This window comes from Varroa destructor, unplaced genomic scaffold, assembly GCF_002443255.2.
Source record: "Varroa destructor unplaced genomic scaffold, Vdes_3.0 BEIS01000004.1, whole genome shotgun sequence".
In the NCBI taxonomy this organism is placed as follows: Eukaryota; Metazoa; Arthropoda; class Arachnida; order Mesostigmata; family Varroidae; genus Varroa; species Varroa destructor.
Genome location: NW_019211457.1, coordinates 25,698,049 through 25,725,363, shown reverse-complemented (window position 1 = coordinate 25,725,363; position 27,315 = coordinate 25,698,049).

Sequence of the window (27,315 nt, the reverse complement as noted above, 5' to 3'; positions counted from 1 at the left end):
TCGCTAAACGACAATTCACAGCATTAATATTATGCTGCAGTGGAAAGCAGTTAGCGTATTCAATTTATGTTGCTTCGCCAGCATACGATTACGTAATATAACTTCGAAGCTGGATTTTACACAAGATAATAACGAGCCAGTAGCCAAGTTCACTATAGGCTAAACAGACTGGTTGGTTACCTTAGCATTGCGTACTCACGTCAAAAGAACTTGCGTTAAAGTGACAGTATTATCAAATAAACCTAACAAACTTTGAATAGCATTCGTGTACGTCAATGCGCCACGCGGTCTGGCCAACATCCTCAAGTTTTCTTATGGCGTAGAAGTTCCACTACAAAAAAGGCCTTGACTTATAAGCACAGTGTGATTTGTCCTCTCTTCCTACCTCTGATCGACTGATTATTTTGCCAATAATGGCCCTCTTGGACGGCGAAGGGTACTCTATAGCAGAAAGTAAACGTGTTCAAAGATCGATCCGCCTTCGTTTAACGAGCTTTTAGGCTATTCGCTCAATATCAGGAAAAGGTGAGTAAACAAACATTATCTTAGACGTCTTGCAACAGCCTTAGAAATAGAAGGCTTAATCTAGAACTGGTGCAGATATAGCTTAAATGGCCCAGCGTTATTACCAAAAACTAACAAAAAAAAAAAACAGAAACCGCAATCATCATATACTATTGTTAGGCGTATCGTCTGTTCTGTGTTTCGGACTACCCATATCTTTGAGAACATTTATATTCTACTCGTACGAGCTTGCAGGAACGCAACGAACGAGCGTATGGTAATGTGTGGGCAACTGAATATTTGCCATTAAACCCTTAGGCGTCGAAGCATAAAAGCCGTTGAACTTCATTTGTTTCACCTGCTCTTCTGCCTTCTATAAGGCGTAGGCGGACGACAGTACAAAAAAGCAATCACTTAATCGGCCTAATCAAAATTGAAAAAAAAAAAAAGAAAAAGAGACAATTCAAATTCTAGTACTTAAAACAAACATAGAACATTGATGAATAATAAATATTCATTCAGCTCCGTCTCAACTGGAAACTCTAATTTAAACTAGTGTGTCGCGTACTAGCTTCATTCAATGAGACAAGATCCAACAAGTGCAAACGAATTTATTTATTTCGAACATCAATATTTTAAGTAAAATTGTTTTATTATCATTAGAAAAAAATACCCGCGATAATAGAGAAACGAAAACAGTTTGTGTTTTATTGCTAACAAAGGAAATCGTCAGAACTCGTCAATCTCAAACCAATAACTCGTTAGGGCTCAGAGCAACTAAGCTCACAATTCATTAAATTAGTGTTTCCCTTTGCATTAATTTAATATTATGGCACATAATATATTATTAGAGCTGATTCTATTTTCAAGCCTGACTTACCTGATTTATTTATTTATAAGAAAATATAGGAAATAATATGACGAACGATACATATGCAGTAACGAAAGTGGTAGCCCATGGTTGAGGCGATACCAAGGCAGGTATCATCAGCATGTCTTAGATAAGCCGCATGTTTAAACCTAAATTTCCACGCGAAGGGATTTTTTAAAGATCTGTCTGACAAAGACTATAGCTCCACAATTCGAAGGGTACTAACGATACTGCAGAAGCATACATTGCGGCCGTGAAGCCAAGCGCGTGCATTTTATGGTAGTAGTAAAATCCGAAAAGAAGTTGAAGGTTGTGATTAAGCACTTCAGGCACGTAACGATTAGTTAAAAAACGATAGCGGCAAGTCTAATTCGTTAATCTATTGCTTTCTGTCTTGTGTACCTAATAGGTAGTTCACATAGATACAGTTTAGAGAACGCAGCCAAATATACGATATCTAGCTCTATCTCCACGAGCCGTAGATGCTCAGATACGATTGAAATTGAGTTATATAGGTCTATTGGAGGAAATTCAGATATCTCTAGTAAGAGCGACGCTCCTAAAAAATTCGATCAAAAAGACACGGCAATGAACAGAGAAAAACATGATCCACGCCTGACCGACACCTTCCATTATACGCATCATGCCCCTTAGTTGAGAAAGTCTTTGAAACAATATTGAATTGCAGTACCAGGGCCTCTCGTGGAACAGACAGAGTGAGTTCTTCGCAACATTTTTGTTCGTTAATCTCTATAGAGAAATTGGTTTTGTTCCCGCGAAAGGCACTACTACCACATTTATAACTCCTCATAGACTACAGATTTCTAGAAGTTGTGACCATTTCATCACATGTTGGAAGACCTTTAGAAAATACCTAGAGAAAAAAAGACAGATATTATGTGGCCCAATTCGTTGTTTGACCTTCCATGATCTCAATTATCTGCTTGTTATCCGTTCGGGGGTTCTTTTCCTCTTGAAAAATTTTGAGAATCAGCTAGGTTGACACCCGTTATACCAGCACCTTTTGTAACTGTTGATCTGCCTCTGTATTGTATATTATAGCGTCCTGCCTATTAATGCCTTGCCATACAGAGCTCGATGAGACAGGCGGCTGTTGTACCCTCCTTGCAATATTTAGCTCTTATTATTAGGATTTCGACATAACTGTCTTCCAAATAAAAGCACAAGAAGCCTATCAAGTTCATTGATTTCATCACGCATCAAGATGTCAGGCTGCATAAAGAGAACCAGAGAATACGGTCTACCACTTTTCTATACTGTCCTATGCATATATCGATCATATAAAAGTCTCTAAGCACCCATGAAAAATTTCCTTGCAAAGTTGCAGGTAATCTTTCAGCTACATGCTATAGCGGACCCAAGCCAAGTTGCGCAGCAACTCCTTTAGGAAATTCGTACCGGCCCCGACACATTATGCGATCTAATTAGCAAACTCACCATTAGCTGCCCCCATGGCTTGCTACTTTGTTTAATCAAGGGTCCTTTCTAACATTTTCATTTTCCAAATCCCAAAACCTTTTTCTTCCGTTCTGACATATTTTCCAGCTCCGGCCACTCCAGACTTTCTGACTATCGTTTTTAACGACTTACGATTCACTTCACTCGTGGCCATATTTTCCAGTGAGGACGGATACTATTGTTGCATTCAGCCGCCAGCAACATCACAGGCTCCGTCGGGGGTCATTCTTATTAAGCGAAAACCGGCACGTAATGATCGACGACACGAACGGTCTGAGGTTTACCTGGTAAATCACTTGATAGGGGCGTTTTTGTCGTAAAAGTTACCATCCTGTCCTACGGCATTAATTACTGTTGGTAGTTGAGCTGAATTGTCTTTAGGTCAAGAAGTTGGCATCGTACTACTTTGTTGGTGCTTGGAGCCTTGAAGCCATAACCGTGCATTATGGTCAACTGGAAACCCATCGGTGCATCAAAGCTTTAAATACGTTGCCTCGACAACAATATGCCTGTAGGAAAATAATGTTTACATTTAGTGCTGTGGTAATTTTGCTCCAGCTCTATTGGTTGGTTTCAAGTCTTTAACAGGCCAGAGTTGTCAGTACCTATACTTCATCGTGTGTTCAAAATACACCTTCCAGACCTTGCCTACACCAAGCCTTGGTCAAGGCGCGCTCAGTTTAACTGCCTCAATGCGTTGGACAACGCCTGATTATTGGTAGAACCTAAGCCTACCGCAGTATATTGTCTGACCTTTTTCGCCCAAATAATTTTGGTAGACTCCTGGTATACTGGCCGGTGGTGAAGGCCACACTTCGAGTGATTCATAATGACACTGGCTTAGTAATCGATTCGAACAAACCGTGTTCGCTGGTTTCGTTTTCTGCTTCGTTTCGTTTCGTTGTCTGGCCGCAAATATAGGGGTAAAGGATATGCGAAGGTTCGAATACAGGAACATAGCATGGCGGACGATGCAAGGAAAGGGTGATACAATTCGAAAAAACGTGGCGCCAAAATCAAAATCCGATGATGATTCGAGTGGGATAAGGAAGCGTCGTACAAATTATTAACCATGTCACAAAGAAAATTAGCATCGCGTTCGCCGGAGTTACATGATGGCTGAATCGCGAAGGTTTCACGTGGAACGATCAAGTAAACGGTCGAAGAGGGTCGTAATCAGTGGATGGGATCGAAGGCACAAGCAATGCGTTTGAAAGCGTCACAGGTGGAATAGACCGTGGTACAAACTGTAATTCCATCTGTCATGACACAGGGTAAACTCAGGCAGTTGCTTAAAATAGATACACTTTATTTCCAGCTGGAAGGGGCCAGCTGTCTGGGGGGGTAACATTTGACTAAGGCAGAACCGGACGTAAAAGAGCCGCGAATCTCAAAGGCATTTGCTTTGTTCCTCTGTCTGTTGTATTTGTTGGGAAAAGTTGGCTTTGTCGATGAAGGCGCGTTACTGCAGGAGACAGAGCAGCACAATCCAAACCCTTCCTGATGGCCATTAGGCCTCCTGTAGGACCAAACGGAGATTGGAAATGATTCAAAATGCATGTACCGCTAATGGAGTAGACTAGCAACGAAGGTCTGAGCTTATTCTGTATCGCCAATTACTTAGCTACATCGCCAATTACATACCTTTGGATTGCAATACAGGAGGTTATTGTGTAAGTTGTAGTTACTTGATTATATTACATTCTTGTAACTAGTATAGATAATGGTTCAAGTTGTACTTTAAGCTAATGTATATTATTTTATAGAACGACCTCCTAGAGTTAATAGTGTATTGGAAACGTGAAGCAATAAAACAGTAGACTATGGAAAACTGTGCAACTTTTATTTTAAATAAATCTTTAAAGTGTTTTCTACACAATGAGTCTACGCGCGATTTCGAATTCAGATCGTATTCAAAATCGCCCACACTATCTTACAGTGTTTTTTTCTCTTAAACTAAACGTTAGCCACATATGAATGCTAGGAAAAGTGTCTTGTTATCTGTACCATGTGTCATTTTTATAGATACATAATTAAAAAGAGCTAACAGAACCGAATTGCACACCGTTGTCTAAAGTCCTGCTTCAGTAGGGATTTTTTGTGGGTAAATTATAGATATTTAATTCAGATACAACTAAAAGAATGTGTCATTAAGACCAAAGTGGCCAAGGAAAGCTGAAAACAGGAAAAAAAAAGCAGGAAAAACAGAATAAGACAGACATATTGTATCAATTGTCTATCGGAACTAAGCTTTTGTGCCACTAAATATCGATATATATAGTCGATTGTGCCGGGACTATCCAAAATAATAACAAGACAATAATACATAGCAGGCAAGTAGAAGAATTACCAGATTCTTCACTTATTCTATGAGAAAAAGCAGCTCAGAGATATATCGTTTATACCATTATCTGTACAACTAACCTAGTTTACTTGGACATTCACTTTTTGCCCTACCGTGTACCGCGTTCTTGTTCTAAGCCACAGATTGCCCCGCATTATCGTTAGCAGCCACACTAATCGAAACGACAATTTGACCTTGATCTTCTATCGTTGTGACAAGAATTTAATCACTTAGTGGCATCATCTTCAACGTTATTCACGCTCTTCTCGCTGCTTTCTTACCCATCGCCAACTATCCGTAACATTCTCGCCTGCATCGTTCCGTTTTGCTGCAATCTGTCAGATCTCATCCGCATAACTATTTGGGTTCGTCTGTGACATAAATTGCTACTGCTCTCAGTATTGTTGGTTGAAGTTGCCCCGCCTAGCCCAGTTTTGCAAAGACAAGGCTCTTCTATGTAAGACACGACTGACTTGGTATCTCTGGCTGGCGTGGCGTTTCTGTGCCTTCTCAGATGCAACTTCACCTCACTAGCGAACACAACAAGTGGGCAAAACCGTTACAAAACGAACGCATACATGCATTACTGTTCTTTCCAGACTTCGTATCTCTCGTTTTTTCTATGCATTTCAATAATAGAAAATATATAATAGTGCGTGGAATGATGTGAGGCTATGCAAGAAACAATAGGGTAATGAAACTTGCGTTTGGATTTCGAGTATAGGTCTGAGGTACGGGATGCCCGCTGTCGTTGCCGAATGCTCAGACATTTATGTTATTTCCACATCATTTAACAAAGACCAGGAGCCAAAATAAAAACCGCTGCGAATTTTATCCTAGCGTAACGATGCGGTCAGCTTCACAGCTGCAGCTGCACCGCGTCGAACATAGAAAGCATTGTGCCATGTTTGAAACTAGTACACGCAGGGTAGCCGAACGGTAGGATAAACAACGATTGCGTCAACTAGCGACGATCTTTGGTAGTTGTCCATCGACGTGCATCGGCTTTTGCTGCGCCAATAGCTAGGTACGGTTTGCGGGCATATTCTCCCTCTTTTTTCCTGACAAGAAGCTAATAGGCTATGGAAAAGCACATCGCCCTTTCGTCCATACAGACATCATACGGTTCACGTGTATCATATTTGTTGATATGTCATCGTCTTACTTCATTGTAAAAAAGATAGCTAAAAGGAGAACGGCTCAACGGATTTACGCTAAGGGGAGAACCGAACTAGGCGCTCAGCAACTCCCCAAAGGCCATTTATATGACGCGATTGTGCTAAGAGAGGTCTGGAAAGAAAAGAGCCTGGGGTGCAATTTAGCTGTACATTATGTTGAGAGGACAAACAAGCGTAATTAGTGTAAATGGCAGAAGGAGTTATTCTCCTCGTTTGTCGCTTGTAATTGGCTGGTGGACTTTGGCCATCGATAGGCTATAGGAGGTGGAGATTTGTACCGCTGCACACGTGCAAGTGTGCTTATCCTCAGTTTATTATGCATGGGATTTTTCTACGAGCTCTATGAGATTAGTAGGAAATAAATGAATGCACGTCTAGTATTTGAAATCTTTGACGGAATACAATAGATTAGTATTCGTGTTGAACAACACGATACGACTACAAAGACCCATCTTTAACTAGCTGTAGGCAGGAAAACGCATTTTAGCGAAAATAAAAAAAAGATTATAAATTTGGATTATGATAAATTTCTTTAAATGTGCAGAAGTTTTTTTCAGGCGGCATGCGGTTAACCTAACTACGACTGGCCGTTTATCCCTATCGACAAGCACCAGAAAATCGATAAAATACGTCCGGTGAATGATAGATAATCGAGAACTCGACGAAACTCAGTCGATTTATGACTTTATTTAAACACGGACAAACTCGTACCTGGGTACGTGCACCGGTTCGTTCGTGTTAGGTATTTTAGGTAGGTAATATTAATGATAACGTACGTATTGAACTGTGCCAAACAATTCGTTATGACGCAAACCTCCAACTAATAAGTCCTCATGCCGCGTTTACCACCACGAGGACTATATAAACTATACGAAGCTTGGGATGCCCTTCCATCCGTGGGCAATGTAGAAACTACGCGCAGCATCTTATTCAAACATGTCAGGCGATTCTCACTGCTAAATTTAATTATGTGTCTAGCGGTCATTTTTCCGGGTGCGCCGATAAGCGTGCCGGCGACATTGCTACCGATAGTTTTCTAGGGCCCATACAGTTGACCTACAGCGGGGTCTAACTCGATGTTAAGAGGAGCCATATTTACGCAAAGCGTACAGGCATTTCCAGGTACAGATGATATTACTAGACCCTAACCTTAAAACTTATTTGCTCGTTGTCTGCCTCCAACTAGTGGTCTAATCTAAAAATAATTCTAAATATCAGCCTTAACAAAAAATAACTAACAGGAAATAATAATCTGCACGCGCCGAAACGATCCATCGTGTCTCTAATCGTTGTAGAAACGTGACCTCTGTCTCCTGAAGGAACAGCTTTAAGGTACGCCATGCTGGAGGCTAAGTGATAAATAGGTAGGAGCTCGAAAAACGTACCTGAACAAATAGATAAGTAGCAGTTGCCTTATTTAAACTCTTATGCAGCTGCTCAGTTCGATCGGCAGACAGAAGATATCGAGAGGGCCACTTGTCTGAATATATCGCGGCGTCATCTTGGCCGCATAAAATCCGCCTGAACGTCAAAAGCATTCGTGTAAATGATCTGCTTTTGTCATAGACGTAATCTGACTGTTACGTTAACTCTAATAACGTTGACAATCGGCGTAGTTTCATGGGCAGGGTATGGTGCTCGAGTGCCGTCAGAAATACAAAGTATACATTGTGGAAGAAAGTAGAACGTCATGTGTGCAAGCAGATTGATTGCATTTTACATATAATATATACATTCGGGTTGGAATTTGTTAATAGGATGTACATGTTTGACACTATTCCATTAGGGCTATTCTTCTTGTTCTTTGCCCCAATGCATTCGCGATTTGCTAGCTTGAAAAACCTTTCTCAACGATGCTTAGCTCTAGGATAGTTAGCTGCTGGTTTGCTCCATAAAAGGAAAAATATGACCCTTTTGTGGATAATATTCGGCTGGACAGGTAGAATCATAATGGTTAAAGCCTATGAAGAGACAAAGTTATAATTTAAGATATATAGATAGTTACATATAGATTTATAAATATATAGATTTTATAGATTGCCTTTGGAGTGCCTTTGGTACGGGTGTCGATTTGCGAACGAAGGTGCCACTGGGTCATATGAGATGTTTTTGGTGAAATCAATTGTTACATTCAACTTTTACATGAACGGTCAATGCGACCGAAGCTCGTGTTAAAAAAACGAAGAAATTGTGCCAAAGTAAGTGAAAGATTAAATTTAGGGGGCAATGTATGCGCAGATAATCTTATAATAATTATTCTCATATGATTATAGTATTATGTTAAATATAATTGATTGACACGTAGAGCATACTTGAAGCTGATGAGACCACGGTTTCTAAAAGCCTTCCGTAGGGATTTTATATACTTAAATGCAAACTCTGTTCATTTAAGCTAAGCAGGCAACGCGTAGCTTTCACAAGAATTACCAAGGTAACCGTTTAAAACATCTGTTTTTTGACACTAATAATAATAATAATAAATCCGTTCTAAACCTTTCTCAGTCCGTTTGTAGTACTGATTGTGTTTTAATAATGCCTTATAGCGCTCTCTTTACTTGTGAGGACGTGCTCTTTTCGTTTGTCCGAAGTTTAAACGTTGATATAATTAATATCCGTTGGTTAGCTGAACTAATACGTACTAACAAAGTATAAGCCGTACTGAGAGCTTCTCTAATAGATAGAACAGTAAATACCTTCCACGTCGGAATTATATGTTTTTCGCTATTAGAAAACGCGGACTGTTGTTTTTTTTATTGAATTTTTCTAGAACTCCTACCTAGAACTAGACTCTTCTATTCTTTCCGCTTTTTGCGCCAAGGTATCTTCTAGACAGTTCGCTTTCCCTGCCTTTAGTACCCGCTTCGCTCCATCTTCGTATCGATATTATTGAGGCCTTCTTGGACGCATTCGGATCCTGTTTTTTCTCTGATTTGCTCTGACGAAATAGTTGTTGTTGTTGTTGTTTTTGCCAATACGGCCAGCCTCTCATGGCCAAAAGAACAAAGGATACGAGCAGTAAATATGGAGCGCCACTGAGTAGAGGTGAGGTCCTGAAACTCTTTTCGTTCACATTACCCATGGCAAAACAAAATCTAGCTAAGTATGCTGACCAGACAGATAGTAGGCTCCTGAAACTACGTATAGTTGAGATACAGCGCGCCTAGACATAATAGACCAAACATGGCCATTTTATTTTGAAGCTTTCTCAAAGGTCGACCGTTGCCCTTACCATAGAGCAGGTAAAGGCAAGCAGGCGGCCTGCGAAAGATTCTACTGGCCATAGTAGCCATCGCATTCGCGTAAAGAAGAATTCCCGGAGTACATATAGTCAGCTTATCGTTATATCAAGTGTCGTTATGATTTCCTAAACGGCTCATTTCACAGACGATAAAACCAGGTCTAGGCTAGCTATGCACCGTGAAACGTGTCTATGTGGTTCCTTGCCATTGTAAATAAATATATATCGAATACATATAAAAGAACGGAATTGGCGCAGTGAGAAATTGAAGCGGTAAAAAGCTAAAGGCGCAGCTTGTCCTCCCCTTGGGAAATGGCCCTAGGACGGGGACTACGTTGTAGTAGCTTTGTAGAGTGGAAGATCGACAAAGCACCAACAACGCAGAATGAGCGGTTAAGTAAAATTCGGGCAAGCATGGCATACAAAATGTTTGCCTGCTAAAATTAGGAACACGTGGTAATTAAATGATTAGCGGGGCCTTGAGGGGTCCTGTTGCAAAAGTTTTATAGTACGTCAATTAAATTGTCATTCGTGTTTGGCCTCAGTCGTCAAAGTCTGGCTATTCCTGGTGGTAAAACAGCAAATCGATGATGATAAGTACATTTGTTTGTTATCAGCACTGGATAGCGGATAAGAGACAATAAAAGTACGATTTTATTGAGTGCTTTAGCGAATTCTCTTATGATTATGAATGTTGATAATCATATTATCACATGCATGTCTATGGTACACGCAATAACGCCGGTTGCTTCATTGGCAATCGGCCTTATCTCACTTATATAATTAGTGGCATATACGTATAGGGCTGTGCGAAAGTCACTTGGATATATATACTGAGTATATATATCTGTAAATCTTTTTTTTCAAATTGAAAGATTTTCGTTTTACCCCGTATATGTAACAGTTTTAATTTCCGTAACAGGCGTAGTCTTTATAATTGAAGGTAACTTGCACGATACGACAAAGCATATTAAGTCCTTACAGGCAACACCCAGTCGTGTTTTTCGCCTATATCAATATAGGCCCTACCAAAGGTAGATTCACTTCTGAATTACTTTTTGCGCACTGATAAACACGAGTAACGTTTACCACATAATTTTGTTTTAGATTAGGTGTTTCCTTAGTGACAAACCAGACGCAACTACATTAATAAGCAATGAGAAGTTATTGGGCTTTTACAAATATACCTTTTTCAATTTCGTAGTAGATAGTCCTTTTGAAGATTGCAGAACTTATACCTGACGATTTTGCCACGACTACTTTATCATCATCCCCTTAATAGTAAAGCAATAGGCAGCCGTTCGTATAGAGGCTCCTAAAGACACGAACTGCTGGTATACCTACTATACAATAGATATAACCGAGATGGGAAGTGATGATTTTTCCAGTTTTCATGCTTTCTTGTTCTGGCTGTTCCGTGGCACTCTGTCGGGTCACTATATGTGGAGCTGTTGGAAAAGTCGAGCGCGATTCTATGTTATTTAGCCGAGAGGTGCGACGAGCCCGCCGTTATCGTTTAATGGCGCCAGTCATTTTGTATCTTCAGGCTGTACTTTCTCGTCGGCCCATTAATGAAACAAGGCTGCTTTTGCGATCAGTTTGTGTCTGCTATTTATTGACGGCTGTATTGTAGGGGAACACAATATTCTAGCCAAGATGGCCTGTCAATTTCAGCGTATATTGCTAATGAAGGACGAGGCTTTTTTTTTAAAATGTTTGTATCTGAACAAGAAAACCAAAGCAGAGGAAATGCTATGCCTATTAATATCACGGATGTTTTCCGCCGACGAAGAGCACACATTGTTTCAATGATCGAATTTAAGAGCGTTGGATATTGATATAGCATTTTATTGATGATAAATGTATAAACCTGTTAGCCCCACTTAGCTGAAAACAGTGTTAAAAAAAAGTATGGTCTGAAGTGTCAAATAGGGGAATTACTAGCAAAAAGGTACCATGTATGCTATAGTATTCACGTAGGCCAATTTCGGTTGAACCAAAGCTTTGATTGTCCTCTATTCAAGAAGAACTCTATGGGATCTATCAAGTCACCTTTTACAGGAGCTGTCTTGAGACAGGTTATCGCATAGCCATCAGCGTTAGCGGACTGAAAGGTCTGCTGTTTGAATTGGCTGTACGAGAAGAATGAATAGGTAGTAATAGATCAGGCTTACAAAGGACCAACTGCAAACTGAAAAAAACACACGTTACAGCACCGACCAGGACCAGATCGTAGTTCTTTCTTGTGCTTTGCATTAAACGCTATTCGTAGCTGTCGATTATGAGTTCAACAGGAGTGATACATTGACGGCCTCGGCAAGCGGAAAGGTGGTGCTAGATAGATAGATAGATAGAAGGCAGTGACAATACACGAGATGGAAATCAGACGGTTTCTATCGGTTAGACTTTCAACTTATTAATTTATGTCACTTTTGACATATTTTGTAAGAACGATCGATTCGAATGCAGCCCGACTCGGCCTCGATTAATCGGACGGACCAACTAAACGAGTTCACTGTACAATGTTTGTAGCCATTATGGAAGGTGGTTTTATGGCAAAGGAAATCCCTGTCATCGTTCAATGCAACTACATATTCAAAGATATAAGAAATATCGAAATCGTTTGTAAGTTTTAATCAGCTTAACGAGCCCATGCACCTCAAATACTTTCCCGACATTCTGCATGAGTATTATGGAGTCTGCGCAAAACGTTCATGTGAATAAGTCAGGGATAGAATACATTCCAGTCCCGTATTGAATAGATATTTACAAAAGGAACAAATAAATAAAAAGTTTGTTATGTGATTTTTTTCGTATAAACTCACGTCTATAGCTATGAGGGTGTAGCGACAGTGGCCTTTGAGCACTTGCAGAGGCTACTTCGTTGACTATATTGAAATTGCAAAGAATATGCTTAATGCGAACGACCTAATACAGGCGACAATTAGGTCTCTGAACAAGTGGATGGAGCCGTCAGGTTTCTTCCTCAAAAAATATAGGCAGAATTTATACACTAGAAAGTTCGAACTCTTAAGCGAAGCTACCCGAAAGATGAGTTTGTGGCCAATGAGCGGTGGAGTCTATATGAAGCGTTGCAAATTTAGTTCAGCTAGTTGGTCGCCAAGGCGGATTTTTCTGGGAATAATTGAGAATAAGCAATTTTCCACCGGAGACGCTAAAGACAAATGAAGCATTCAAGCAGCTCGTGTAAACAAACTAAGTTTCGAAATCGGGCTCGATAACTTTCTCAGCAGTATTAGGAAAATGACGAAATACATTTTTTGTTTAAATTTGCTTGTCGCGGCGGGAAAGAACATTTTTACGACGAATTACTTCAAGATGTCCATAATCATCGTGCGCGCAGGGTTTGAGGTTTGGCTCGAAGGCATGTCAAGCATGCATTGAACGTTGTACGCCATGATTGCATGGGCAGAAAATGTTTACGTAGGTTGTATCTAGAAGTATGGGCTGGACGTGCACTTACATTAAATTAAAGCACGCTAATGTCTCTGTGAAGGCACGATAAACGAGGCCGGTTTTTATGAACAACGTTTGTAATAGTTTTTCAAAATAAAAACACGATAGTGGTCCTGAACGCACAGAGCGAGTGTTCTACCCATCACATAGCTATGTAGCTTCGTCTCGATGGATACATTCTATTATTCTTTTGATTATTAAATTCGTGTAGAAAAACATTCGTTGATTGATATTGACTTTTTCGTGGATCCTTAAAGGAAAAAGTTATTGTTAATTGTAATTGAGTGTTACCGCAGTAAAAACTGTCATTTATCACATACTGGATCGTATCATAGTGGAACATATTTTGTTCGTTTTATATGCCTGTTGAATATAGTGTCTTAGTGATTTTGATGTGTCTAACGGAAAAAAGCAAGTATAAAATTTGTAAGTAGTGAAAATGTCCACTTCGCTGACTTATAACTATGAAGCAAAAGTCTTGTTTCTGGGTCTTCTTCAAAAAATATATTTAAAAACGCCCTCTAGAAACGAGAAAACAGGAACGAACAAACCTGGAGGAGCTCACGCGACGCCCCGAGTCACTGTGATGATACTAGCATGATGGGGCGTTCGGGATATAGTTGGCTTGGTTAGAAAATCCCAGACAGACGATACACTGCACACAATCGATAACGAACAAAGGAAAAGCTAGCAGTGCTTACTTCGAAATAAGGTTGCTTACGTCTGCTGTGTGGGAAGCACGGTATAACGGAAAAAGGATAAGTACAGACCGATTGCGTTTGAACTTTTGAACGACATACCATTTAAAACTTGTAGAAACGAAGAAACTCTTTCGTTCTTCTGTGGCTGTTAATGCGAAATCCCCCCAGAAAGCGTATCTTTACGAATGAGCGGTCCTTATCAATAGGCCCTACTAAGAGAAGTTTAAACTCGTAAGGCCGATTGCGAGACTATATAGCGATTTATTTTCAGATGGATTTTAAAACTGGCGCCATTCGATTTCATGCTGGTGTACCACATGCCGCTACATATATTAGCGAACGTTTTTAACGATGTGATATGGAAAACTGATTCATTGAACTTCAGTGATCGCAGACGTAAGCGTTGGCTGCAACCAAATTTCAGCGAGTTTCGTATCGATATTTCGCGCTAATATCTCGTTCTAATTCAGCCGGCGCATTTTATCTGACGCGACTGTTGCCGCTGCAAATAATTAGGTGATGACACTTAAATGGCCTCGACCGCTTCTATTATTTTCTCGTGATTTCGTGTACTTTCCTACGTCTAGTATCAAAATGAGAATGTTAAATACGTCTGACGAACAGCAAAACGTTAACTAGCAGATCGCTTCGTGAAAACAAATATATACAACGCGGAATTTTCCATGTTTCCCGCCATGCCATCGCCAACATTGTTCGAGCGCTGAATGAAGACCTTTCGCTATCGTCGCATGAAATCGGTATTAATAATAGAAAAAAGTATTCCATAGAGCGGAAGGATCGTATGATTACTTATGAACTCGAAAAATATAGGTTCGTCTCGTATAATACCCTCCAGGGCAGATCGAAACTCGGTGTCGAAAATTACCCTTCACCGTAAACTCGAAGAGGCTGGCTTAAGAGGTAGCAAAGCTGCACATAAACCTCGATTCGATACCCAAATGGAAGGAGCTTATTCTAATTTTCAAAACTCTCTTGAAATATGTACCAGTGATAACTAAAAAAAGATTTCTCTGTTAAACGAATCTTACTTTGGAAGTTTCTGTCAAATCATGTCTTCAGACGAGTTGGCGAACAGCTTGCCGAAAACAACGTCGTGCCGAAAACCGTCAGGATCAAGATATGGCCTGCGATTTTTGACCAGGGCACTGGAATGATGGCACATTTTCCACAAGGAGTACTAGAGCAGAAGGAATATGATGAGGTTATCGAGTGTGAGGTGTTGCCTCAGGGGCATAAATGGTTTTCTGACATTGACCACGTGTTCACGCACAATGGGACGCCTTGCCACAGAAATCGGAACACCTCTAAGCTACTCGCTGCCATTGGCGTTCAAACACAGCCGTGAAACGCTAATTTAACCGATTTTAACGCCATAGAGGACGTCTTAAAATATTGGAGGAGATAGGAAATAACAAATGTAAGCAACGAGATTTATTCATAGCTGGGACAAAAATATGCTCAAGCAGGCGGTGTTACAAAATACTGATGCCCGCGACTATGTCAGCATTTTGAAACGGTTTGCCGATTCTTTATCGACATTTAGGGTACGAGCCTCTGTATTTCGACTCCACTATCGCTATCTGACAATATCTAAATTTAATGGTAGGTAACTGGCTTTAGAAGTTAAAACTATTTGAATTCACTCGAGTTTATTCAATTAAGCATTGACTGTGTATATAAGTATATGTATAGAGTTACATTAATGCGAAGTTAGCTTTTTCTTATTAACACTTTGTACTTGGCCGGTTGAACAAGGAAGTAAGGGTTAATATCCTACCCAGGCCTGTCGTTGGGAGTTTTTATGACTCAGCAAAGTCCTAGTCTGGCCGGGCTAACATGGCCTTTTACAGGAGGCCATGTTAGCCCAGCCGATGACTTCGTTTTTCTATTGCTCACAGCATTTTTACAATGAGCTTTTATAGATATACCAAGTGTACCAAACGTTCGAGGCAGATTTTCCTTAGTAGTACAGTGGATAGTCAAAATAGGCTGGTTTGACAATGCCTTCAGAATCTGCAGATTTTAAAAGCATGATTTCTTTTGAGGTGTCTATTTGAGAATATGTCGTAGACCTTCATTAACCTAGGGAAATTTTTCAAGAGCCATTTTTCGCAGAATCTACAGGGTTCCTTGCGGATAATGTTTTAACCTCGAACGAACTACTTTTTGTGCATGGAGTACATATCATACGTTTCGCTTTGCGTGCTTCCGAAATGTCAAGGGTATGAATTAGGCGGATATTTTCCCCACTTTAAACGTCGCGCCACCACGTTGAGAATTTCCGTATTTGTTGACGAACCTAGCATTGAGGCTATCGCCGATTCGGGCATTAGTTCTCTAGTGAAATTTGACTATCTCGTTGATTCGAGGAACTTCCAAGAAAATGGAATAATTATTTAAAAAGTGCAATCACCAGGACCGTATGATATTATAATAATTATGGTGTGTGATATGGCATTTCTCTACCATTTGGTTTAAAATAATTGAGCTTCGTCAAAGGTGCGGTTCGACGACTGGCCTGAACGGGTCGTATCACGCGTATTATAGCAGAAGGCACTTCAGAACGAAAAATATTGTCTCTTAAATAGCGACTCATCGATTCATTTTGCTTTTACAATTGCTTGACTGCGAGTGTGACTGAAGTCGCCTTATAGAGTGTTTAAGGGGTCACGCAATCCTATGAGAGCCTAACCAAAGTCTGATAATTTCAAAGGTCACGTTCTGTTTAAGTTGTCTCTCGCGCCATGACACGGAACAGCGGAGCAAAACTGGCCTAATGCAAACAGAGCCAATACTGATACAGAGCAAGTCCCCATAACGACAGTAAAAGGCTAAAAAAACAAAGCTACTTTTCTTCTATATACTAGGCTATATCTGTCTGAACCTATGTTAAAACAATGACGCACATTTTAACGTAAAGGAAGAAGCGAAGTGATTCCGGAAGGTACCTAGTGGAGAATGACTTTAAGCATTGGCAGAACTTAAGCCAACGTTTGACGTTCTTCAAGTTGAGCTGTTTTCGATTGCTTCCCTTCTTTTTTGTTTCGAAATAACTTGCGAAATCAAAAAGATGTCGAGCTTAAGATCATCTTTGGACTGTGTAAATATCGCAACGTTAATTTAAGTTAATAATGTAGATTGTCTTGGTCTGTACGTCATGTTGGATATATACATTCAATGTTGCAGTAAGTTCAATTGCTGTTAACTGTGTGATTTCTATTTTCTATCTATCGCTGTACGCAAATAGTTTTCAGTGTTATAGAAGGGCACAGTCACAAGCGTAATTTTATAGTATATTCTAGTGCCACGCCTTTATGTACTCCCATTTAAACTTAATTCCAGTGAAGTGAGACTTAGAGAACCATATAATATTTGTCATATACTGAGGAATATCTTGTTCAGTGGCGTAGGCGCTAAAAACATTAGCTGTTTTCATTGATACCTCGAGAGACGTTGAGAAGCGTCTGTCGTCGGACCGACCGCTTACGATGAAAAGCTCAGTGATCGTAGTCGTTTGCTACAAACGTTATTTGTCTGATCTAATGATTGCTTTCCAGTACAATTGATTCATAATAGTGACGTACGGAGTATACGCTCTGAACGATTTCTAACTAACAACTTCTCACTTAAAACTCGTGAATGGTGCCACTGATAAAGTAAACACGCTTGAAGGAAGCATATATTGTTCCCCTCGGGAAATGTTTTACATGTTACAAAGATGATATGTACATATAATCCACCAGCCGATATATAAATTTGTCTATTTCAAGTGAGGTGCGTCGAACGTTTCTATGACGCAATGACGGTAACTGCAATTAGTAAGTGCTATATATGCTATATAAATATATGTGCTTAGAATAGCTTTTTCAGTATCCGAGATAATGTGAATCGCAATGAACTCCACCGAACGGTCTCTTTTACATGCGCACTCTGAAGTCAGTGAAATAACTTCCACATGAGGAAATTCGAGTTTTTCAAAAATATAGTACAAGCAAATTATACTTATCGCCTGATTTATTTAACGAGACATCTTTTGTCAGAAAGTGTGAGTTTACTCTGCACTAGGAATACAAGCTGCTATTTAGCGCTTCGAAATCAGTCGTTCATGAGAGGGTTCAAGGTTAGCGTCTTTCTACGCGGCGAAACGGGTAAAAAAATGGTTAACAGTGGTCGACAACGATTTGTTATAAGGCTTCTCATCAATCTCACATCACGATACTAATATGTTGGTGATCCGTGCTATCGAAAATAAATCGCCATCTTTAACATAAGTCTTCTTTAATGCGTGGTAAAACAGGTTCCTAAAATAAGTATTTGGCACAGACCATTGTACTGACGGAAAATATTCATCCAGTAAAATTTTTACTTTTTTTTTTAAACCACCATAGTGTACCTTCTGACATTTTTAACATTGCTTAATAGATATAATAGGACGAAATACGCTATTTTGGTATGAATGTAAATATGGCTCCAAATAATTTCCCCGAGAACTATTTTTTCAAGTACCATATGCAAAATTGTTTTCCTTTTTGGTGTGCGTCACTCTTGTCGATAGCATGTACCATTGTTGGAATGTAACCATATAATTCGCAACGTCCTTTAAACAAGTGCAATGAACTTTAGATTTACCGATGGCAAGTTCATAACTTGATTGCCTTACAGATTCTTGAAATGTTACACTATAACTTTTCCGTACTCTCTTTTGACTAATCGGTGTTACTGGTGTTCTCGATTTTTCGAAATGTTGTCTATACGTGCCCTGAATCGTTTCATTTGATTTAAACTTGTCTTTAAATTACAAAATACACAAGTGTACCTATTTGAAATTCCTAGCGATATTATGTTTGTACCGCTGCAATTTCATACTTCATGAAGATCTCGATACTTTTTTTCTGTTTAAGAGGTCCATTCATTATTTACAAATAATTATGCCTGAGAACAAAAAAGTAATGACCCGTTATCTAAGTATCTGTAAACTCGCATATGAATCATCGGGGGACACTCAAAATAAAAAATTTATATTAAGAGCTCACTTATGTACAACGGTAAATACGAGATCTGCTGCTGAAACAGAGGAACTATTTGTATAAGAGTTTACGTTTTGTGCGTTATAGTTATGTCCATGGGGGCGACTTTTTTCCCCTATATTTCACACATATACACTGACAGATTACTCGACTGTACATCATTTTTACTGTACTTACAATATAGTAACTGTAAAACTAAGATCCGGCTTGCTTATATTTATCGATATATCGTTTTTGGAATAACCAAAACACTTTACTGATGAAGTGTGTCAGCGCAAAAACCTTCGAAAGAAATTGTGACAAATCACACTGAAATAAAATGGTTCTTTTCCGGGCACTGCTCTAGACGTGTAAAAAGAAAGTGTATTTTTTATCCTTTGAGGTAACTATCGGAACGAGTTTTTGAGAAGCGGGGCATCTTTTCGCCCAATGAAAAAATTTATCGATTACAAATAAACAGTCAATCAATTGTGGCGCTCATTTATGAGTGCCAAGTTAGCCAAACGAAACTGCAACATCCAAATGCCACGTGGATATAGTGTTCTAATCAAAAGTCTTACAAAACCTATGCGGCCTTAAGGTTATCCACTAGAAATAGAATAACCATCGACAAAGAAGCGGCCGAAGTCCTGCACTTTACGCAGGCCTGGCTCAGGGGGACAACTTAAGCTTACAGCCTTCTGAAGGGCCCTAGTGATCAAATAAAGGGGTCAAGTAAATCAATCAATATCATCTTATACGAGGACGTCTTAGTGATACACGAGTCGAACAAAATTTAGGGAGAGCAAGCCTCAACCCAGTTCTACGTGGTAATCACAGATTTAAGACTGAACGTAAACCTGACAGCGACGGAAGCGATAAAGTTTCAAAAGAAAGGCAGCACAGCGGTCGCTGGCACCTTGTATACCACCAAGTCGTCTTTTGCCTAGGTAAACTAGTTTTCATAATAGGTGTTATATTTTTCTACACAGGGCAGAAGTCTTACCGCATACATGATCGAAAGATGCAGGAAGGCAGTGTTAGCCGGGCTGGGCGATCAAATCACCTCATGTCTCGTGTTTTGTAACTACTCTCAAATTGATCGAGGTAGCTTCGATCTTAACGTACGGAGTAAGCGTCAGTGGGGAAAGACCCCACAGTAGAGAAGCGCGAACGATTAAATCGTGTCGGAGCAGTCTTCCCAAAAAGAACATTGGAACTACACAGTAAGCCGAAATCGCTTTGCGTATTTCTTAGCCGACTCGTCACTGTTGTCCGAGGGCTTATGTTGTTGCTTTGAATTCATAGCAGCGAAAGTCTTCAAGGCCAAGATTAGGAACTAAAAAGAAAAATCCACGGAAATCGACAGGGATCTGTTTGCTGTGGGTGCGACGAAAAACGACGGGTGGAAAACAAAGAGAAGCGAACTAACTAAAGAGACGTGTCGCCATAGGTTTTGGCGTGCATAAATTTTGCCGTAGGTATAGCAGGAAACCGGCTTCCACGAACCTGACGACACACGCTCCTGATATAGAACATTGTAATAGATCTCATGTTATTCGTTACTCCTCGGTGCCACCTTTAAAACATCTGGAAAAGCTCTTAAATTGATGGGAAAACTCCGCTAACCCATAAATGATTTTACATACTCTCTCTGATATTAAGATATTGTATTGTTTACCGGCGTACTGAAACTTCTTGGTTACTACCAATTGATGGGAATGAGTGAAATTTGATTGACCATACGATGGGTTTACTGTGAATGAACGAACTGCATCATGTGTAGCTCGTGAGTAAGCTTGTCACGCATTCATAGGCACATATGAGGCATAGACTCGATTTAAAGTTCTCGATATTTAAGAGGTCCTTTTCAATATAAGCGTTTTGGATCGTGCCATTCTTCTTTAAAACCTAATAATCGAATACCCAGAATGGTCGTGGCGTCCTATGCGGTGAGCGGGTGATTTCAGGACTCGCATGAGACGTAGTCTATGGCAGTCTGCGCCTCTAGAAAACCCGAAGTTACTACCAACGATTAAATTAAATGAGAAACAGAACTATTACAAGCTTAGCATTCATCACTTCAAGTACTTTAACAATGCACTAATTAGGCTATCAGCGAGCTCTACAATATGCATAGAATACTGGAAGCGTGGTAGCAGCGTGCGGTAAGTAGGTCCGAACCTATAATAGAACCTGGCTGTTGCTATCACGCCAATGATTAGGTTCTCTAAATATTATGTATTAAGAATTATTCCCAGTTAAATTTTAATGACATACCCATTAAGCCCATATCATACACATGCATGATTTAAGGGGAATACATACTACATCATAAAATATAGGATCGTAAAGCAGAGCTTCATCTTGTAACCGTGTCCTATCTCAAAAATCAAAGCCACGTTGCAAAAACTTCGCTCGCCCGAAATTTTTCTAATTAGCCCATGCTTCTATTTGCAGGCAAAGGCGGGAAGAAGACTATGAATTATTGATTATGCTTATCGTGTTATTAGGCAAGTAAGATAAAACTGATTCATTTTTCAGCCAATGCTTCTCCGTTATATTATAATCGAATTAAACATGCAGGGTGCAAGTGTATACCAAGCATCGGCCAGTTATGACCGTGCCAGTGCAATGGGTAGCGTGTTCGCCTATTAAACTAAAGGACCCGTGGTAATCTAGGCTCGAATCCCCTCGTAAAGAAACTTCGTTTCGTTATGCAACAAGCCCCATATGAACCATAAATTAACGACGCTTCTACCGGACGTAAAGCTCGTTAAATTATCTACTCGAAATTCGCAGCTCTAGTACAGACCATGTACACTTTTTCCTTATTGACCTACGTCGGATGTTCGAAACAAATTAAGAATGACGCCATTATTTTTTTTAAGTTCTTGGAACATGCCTGTTTGCAGCTGAGAATACCGGATGGCCGAATGTCCCTTGTAGTCTAGTTCCGTACAAGCTAACTTCAAATCCACTTTAAGTTCCTTGTATTCAATTAAAAATGCAGATTGTTGGAGTAAAGGGATATTTCGAGAGACGTTGCCATGGCTTTGTAGAGCACTTCTGGGACCTAAATACAGAATGTATACATGTATATGCATACAAAAATTAAGCGTTCTCATAACATGCTTATCTCACAGGGCAACCGTTAATACTCTAAATCATACTTAAACTTCGTGCTATAAAAGGAAAAAAACTATTTTCCAATTTGCCCTCCTCCGGACTTTGAGCACTACTCTTTTTTTTTCTAAGAATGGCTTTTATTCTAGTTTAAATGAGACCTCGGCATGTCTTGTCGCAAAATCTTATACCGCTTTTAAAGCCGCTCTTCCCTTTTGAGTTGTTTCGTAGCCAAACAAGCCATACAGTAGGTGATCTGGTGAAAAATGATAGCTGTAAGATGCGAAACTCTTTCTCAGCCGCCAACATGTCGTTTGGATGTCCGAATGGTTCTGCTGACTTTTTAGAGAAAAACACAAAGGACGCACACGTTAGCTACGCCAAAACTCCAGCAGAAGAAAGCCACTCCGTCTGTAATGCTAAGGTGAATGGGATTTTCTTGTAAGTGATCCTGCCGACGACCTGGGACTAACGGGTGGAAGTACTCAGTTACCAGAGGCCTTAACAGCTCATAGCTACGTTTTGACAGTTAGCTACCTTATTAAACGGCCATAGTTGAACTTGCAACGTTATGATTATATCAATTACAAACTGAACGACTACAAAGTAGGTAACGAATGGAGCCTTGATGGTAATATCTTTCGCTAAATACTTTCAAAATTGTATTTAGTCTAAATTGCAATTCGAAGACATAGATATCATACAAAAGTAAAGTACGAGGAAATATTCTATTTTTTTTTCATTTCACACGATTGCTTGTTCAAACGAAATCTATCCGGAACCGGAAAATTAATCGTCATAAGCGTGATCAATTTATCCCATCTGCCTATAGTGGCATTAATAACAGCATCCTTCCTTGTGTCACAGATTTAAGTTGCCCGTCTCTCGGCAGCTGACTACAGCGAGTAAATGAACATAATAAATATAATAAAAAAATCCTTCACTTAGTTGTAATGCTTATTTCTCGAAACTGCCCTCTATCATATATTTCCCAAAATACCGTTACATCGCATGCAGTTAGCGTTTTCGCCGTTTCTGCTACTAGTTGCCTGCGGTTTATGAGCGGCGCTATGAACCCCACTTCTACCGGGGGTCTTATGCGTAAACACACACAGATGATTCATCCTTTATCCTTTACCATTTACCCTTTTTACCTACCTCATTCTTTATTTATATACCCAACGAGGCAATAATAATAATAATAAAAAGAATAATAACAATGGCGATTATCATAATGATACCTTTATTCGGTTCGTTCGTTCCGTCGTTTCAGGAAATCGGTAGACTTGCTATTTCGGTAGCCCCGCTTTTCCCGCCATCTTGGACTCGATTAGACTCCACTGAGGTGCGTTAATGGTTTATCTTGTGACGAGCTAGGTAAGGTTCTAGTATCGGAACAATTCTAACGAGCCTCTTCCCTTATTCTCGAGTTAGCATTCGATTCGATTCGTTTCCTTTAGCCGTTAGCGCCGGTCAGACTAAAGATGCCTACAGAAGCGGGATTAATGCTAGCCACGGTCTGTGATGCAGTGAGTTAGTCACTAATGGGGGCTCAGCAATATAGATTTCTGTTCTCGAAGTGTAGCTCGAAGAACTAGCTGCTTCTTCAGCTTGAACAGCTTTTATAGCTGCAAAGGCCGTCTACTATGTACGCTGCGAACAGGATCAAGCCCAGGTCTGGGAAACAATGGAGGGGAAAAGGGAGGTCAGGGGCTCAGAGCCAACGCAAAGTAGTAAAATCACTTATTATTCTTGAGTACTCGTCTGCTCACTGTATCGACCGAGTTACCATATTCTAGTTTGCTCTGCGCACATTAAACCCTCCTTAAACCATTGACAAATTAATTCTATCTAACTTTACAAGGAGCCCTATTGGTAGAAAGAGACAGATCGGCCTGAAGTGAATAGTTGACAGGTAAATGATTAAATAGCCGTCTGAACATGAACACACAGCGTTGACAAAACGCTACATACCCTCTTATCGAGTATGGGCATTTGCCTTATACTCGCCACAGTAGAGACGCCACGAACTCAAAATCAGTTCTGGACAAAAATGGAACGCCAACGGATTCATGGCATCGAAACTGTCAAACATGCCTAGTTGGGCATTAGTTGAAAGCGTCCGTTCTGGAAGAGATTACGTAATCAAACAATATAGGAATCGATCGTTTTATGTTTTCAGACAATTTGATGAAAGGCGTTTTAAGATACGCCTATGACAACTGTTAGACTGTCTTGAAAGTATACGATATCAACACAAGCACCCCAAGGAAATACCATTGCTGCTGCTGCTGCTGCTGCTGCAGTTAATGTTAACGGAACCAGCAATTATAGCCTAATAGGAGAAGTAAAAATGGCTAAATGTTTAATAATGTAGCAATTAAGGCATTCAGTGTTTGACTTGAGTTTGCATATTCAGCTCTAATTCCTAGCGAGATAACCTTTACGTTCGCTCAATTTCTATTCCAGTATGGCAGATAACATGTAATCCAAATGTATATGCTATAGGTTTCATGCTATAGTAAAACAGAAGAGTGATCGACGTTCTTCTTGGCCTTTAATCTGTTGAATTTTTTTCGGCTAAAGACTCGAATTAATATCCTCCTTTCTAATGCTATCAATGGAACCTTACTTCAGAGACAGTGATCTTTGCGTGCTCGCATATCTGAAAAATATCTTTAATATGCATAATTTAAGAATAAGAATAAAATTCGATTGGTCAGAGACCAGCGGGACGGGGCTATTTTAGCTGCGTTTTTGATTCGATCAGGAATGGCCGAGTTTCGGCAGTTACAAAAAGTGCTCGAAAATTAATTTCGAATAAGCTAAATAATGATTCATTCTTCGCTGGCCTGTTAGTGGCGTGGATAATTAACGAGACAAGAGATCTATAGGGACAGAGAGGCAAAGGAAAGAAAGCAGTACACTGAGACATAATGTGGTCGACGAATGTTTACCCAAGAGCTTTCGTCATTGTAATAATTAAGACGACGTTAAAGTCATTGACGAGCTTCTTTAAATGTACTTATCGATAAGGTTCATCCTATAGGTAACTTGTCACCATGCTGAGAACGTACCGGACCGATACAGACATATTAAATTAGACAGAACTTTATGATGATGATGACGACTTTTGAAAAAACAAAAAATTGGGCAGGATGTACTATGTCTGCACAATTCTCTTCTCCAGACTGTTCAAAAGAGAAGTTTTCTGACTAGGTTGCGTATATTCGATCCGATAAAGTTGATCTTTGATATCTAGGATTACTATTGACACGCCATTTTGTCTTGTTCATGTTTTATACTAACGCGATATATTTTACAAGCACATGTTTTTATATAATAATAAGTAATAAAAAGATAATTAGGAAAAATTATTTTTTTTTATAGGCTTCTCATTGTTACTGTATCCTTTAGCCTGTGGAAAGTACTTCAGTATAGGTATCCTGTATTGTATCTCAACATTTCAAACTTACCGATATTCAGTCCTAGAATGTCAACGTTGATTGGTTATTTTATTTAGACACTATGTATGTACGCTAAGTCTTCACTCCTGAGAATTTTGATTGACCTATACACAAACGATAGATTCCAGAAATTCTAGGTGACAACCTCAGACGAAAGCTCATTCGTGATACCCGTTTTAAGGGAAATACAGAGTCTACGGAGTGCTGCGAGTACCTTGCCAGCGGAATTTACTGGATAGCATTGCAATCCAATTATTCTAAAGGTAACAGATACCTTTACTGTTACTGCACGAACACAACCATCCACTAGGAGATGTCGTTTCTATTCGGTGATAGTTTCTAAATTTCAAAACGTATAGGACAAGATAGATACAATTAGTTCCTGAAATAATTCCTTTATTTGGCATCGCGGAGGACTGAAGACCATTTGGCTATCATTGTATCTATGTATTGTTACTACGATTATATATTTGCTTTTGTGCCACTCGTAACTGTGCGTTGGCACGCTTAATTTTTTGATACTATCTGACTGGCGTTGTCTCCCATCCACAGCATACACTTCGTTGGGACTTGTAGACGTTGCAAGCAACGATAGAGACGACAGAAATAACTGAACCGACGTGAAATTTTTTCTCTTTTTGCCTAATACTCTATTCAGTGCTATAGTGGAACCATCGTCTTTACTAAGAGTGCCAACTAAGTATGGACCTCTTTCGAGGCGTTACAGGGCATCACCATCACCCAGCTCGCTAAGCCTGTATAACCTCTAAATTGGGTAGCCTATATTAGGAGGTTGTTAACGCCTTTCTGACCACCATTTTTCCTTTTGTTTTCAAGCGTTTGCTTTCGAGCAATTTTTATAAACAGGTGACACCGTTAGGACACATTTAAGGACTGGAAAAGCGATTTTGCAGCGAAAACAATATGACGTTCGGTGCAGTTCACTGTTTTTAGGCGTAATGCAGTTCAGAGAGGAGCTATGCCTTTTCGGATCACGTTCAGAACAGGATAGATCTGGGTGACCGGCATCCACGTTTTATTTTCATGGGACAAGTGCGAACAGACACTGTGCACTCTTATTTGCGAGCTGTCCTAGATGTCGCGTAGATAATTTTCCTTTCTCTAGATGCTTTTAGATAACGCATCACCTATATCAAATCGATAGGCATGTCCGATCCTAGAATGTAATGTTTCCGAGTTAATGCATCGTTGTCATCCGTAATTTGCGGCTCTCAAATATGATATCAGTAGATACTCTTAAAGGGGGAGGGATTACATCTGTTGCATTTTCCTTGAGAAAAGGCACTGCCTTGCGTGATTATTATGGCTGTTGAAGGCCAAGCAGTCCAGCCGCTTGGCTGACGTTAATTTGACTCTATGCGCTTACGCCTGTGCACAGCACGTTCTTTTTTCTTGATTCCCTAATGCTACCGCTCTTTCCCGTAATCTCCGTCCCCTCACTGAAGCGCTGCCCTGTTCGCTACCTATTTTAGAAATCCTCTGAAATTACAGACAGTGTAAGGGAAAGCGGATAGCTAATCAGTCCAGAACCGTGTAGCACGATGTCATTCTGCTCTGTAAATGACGCATAAATGAAAACAGCTGATTCGCTTTTCTAATTCCGGTATTAAAGTCTCATCGCCTGTTCCCTGGCAAAAACTGGCTGCAATCTCTTTATTTTTTCCAATTGTAAGGCAACTGCAGGAAGGCGGCAGGATCAAGGGGGCATCCACTGTCAGAGAATGGCTCGCGATGTTACACCAAAGGGGGCGGCACAAGCAGAGATCGTATATGTTAGCTATCACCATAATACGAATAAATAGCACAACGTGCCCGTTAACGACTTTGCGGCAGAGGCCAACAAATACGAGACTACATAGAATTGCTTTTGGCTTTGCACTAT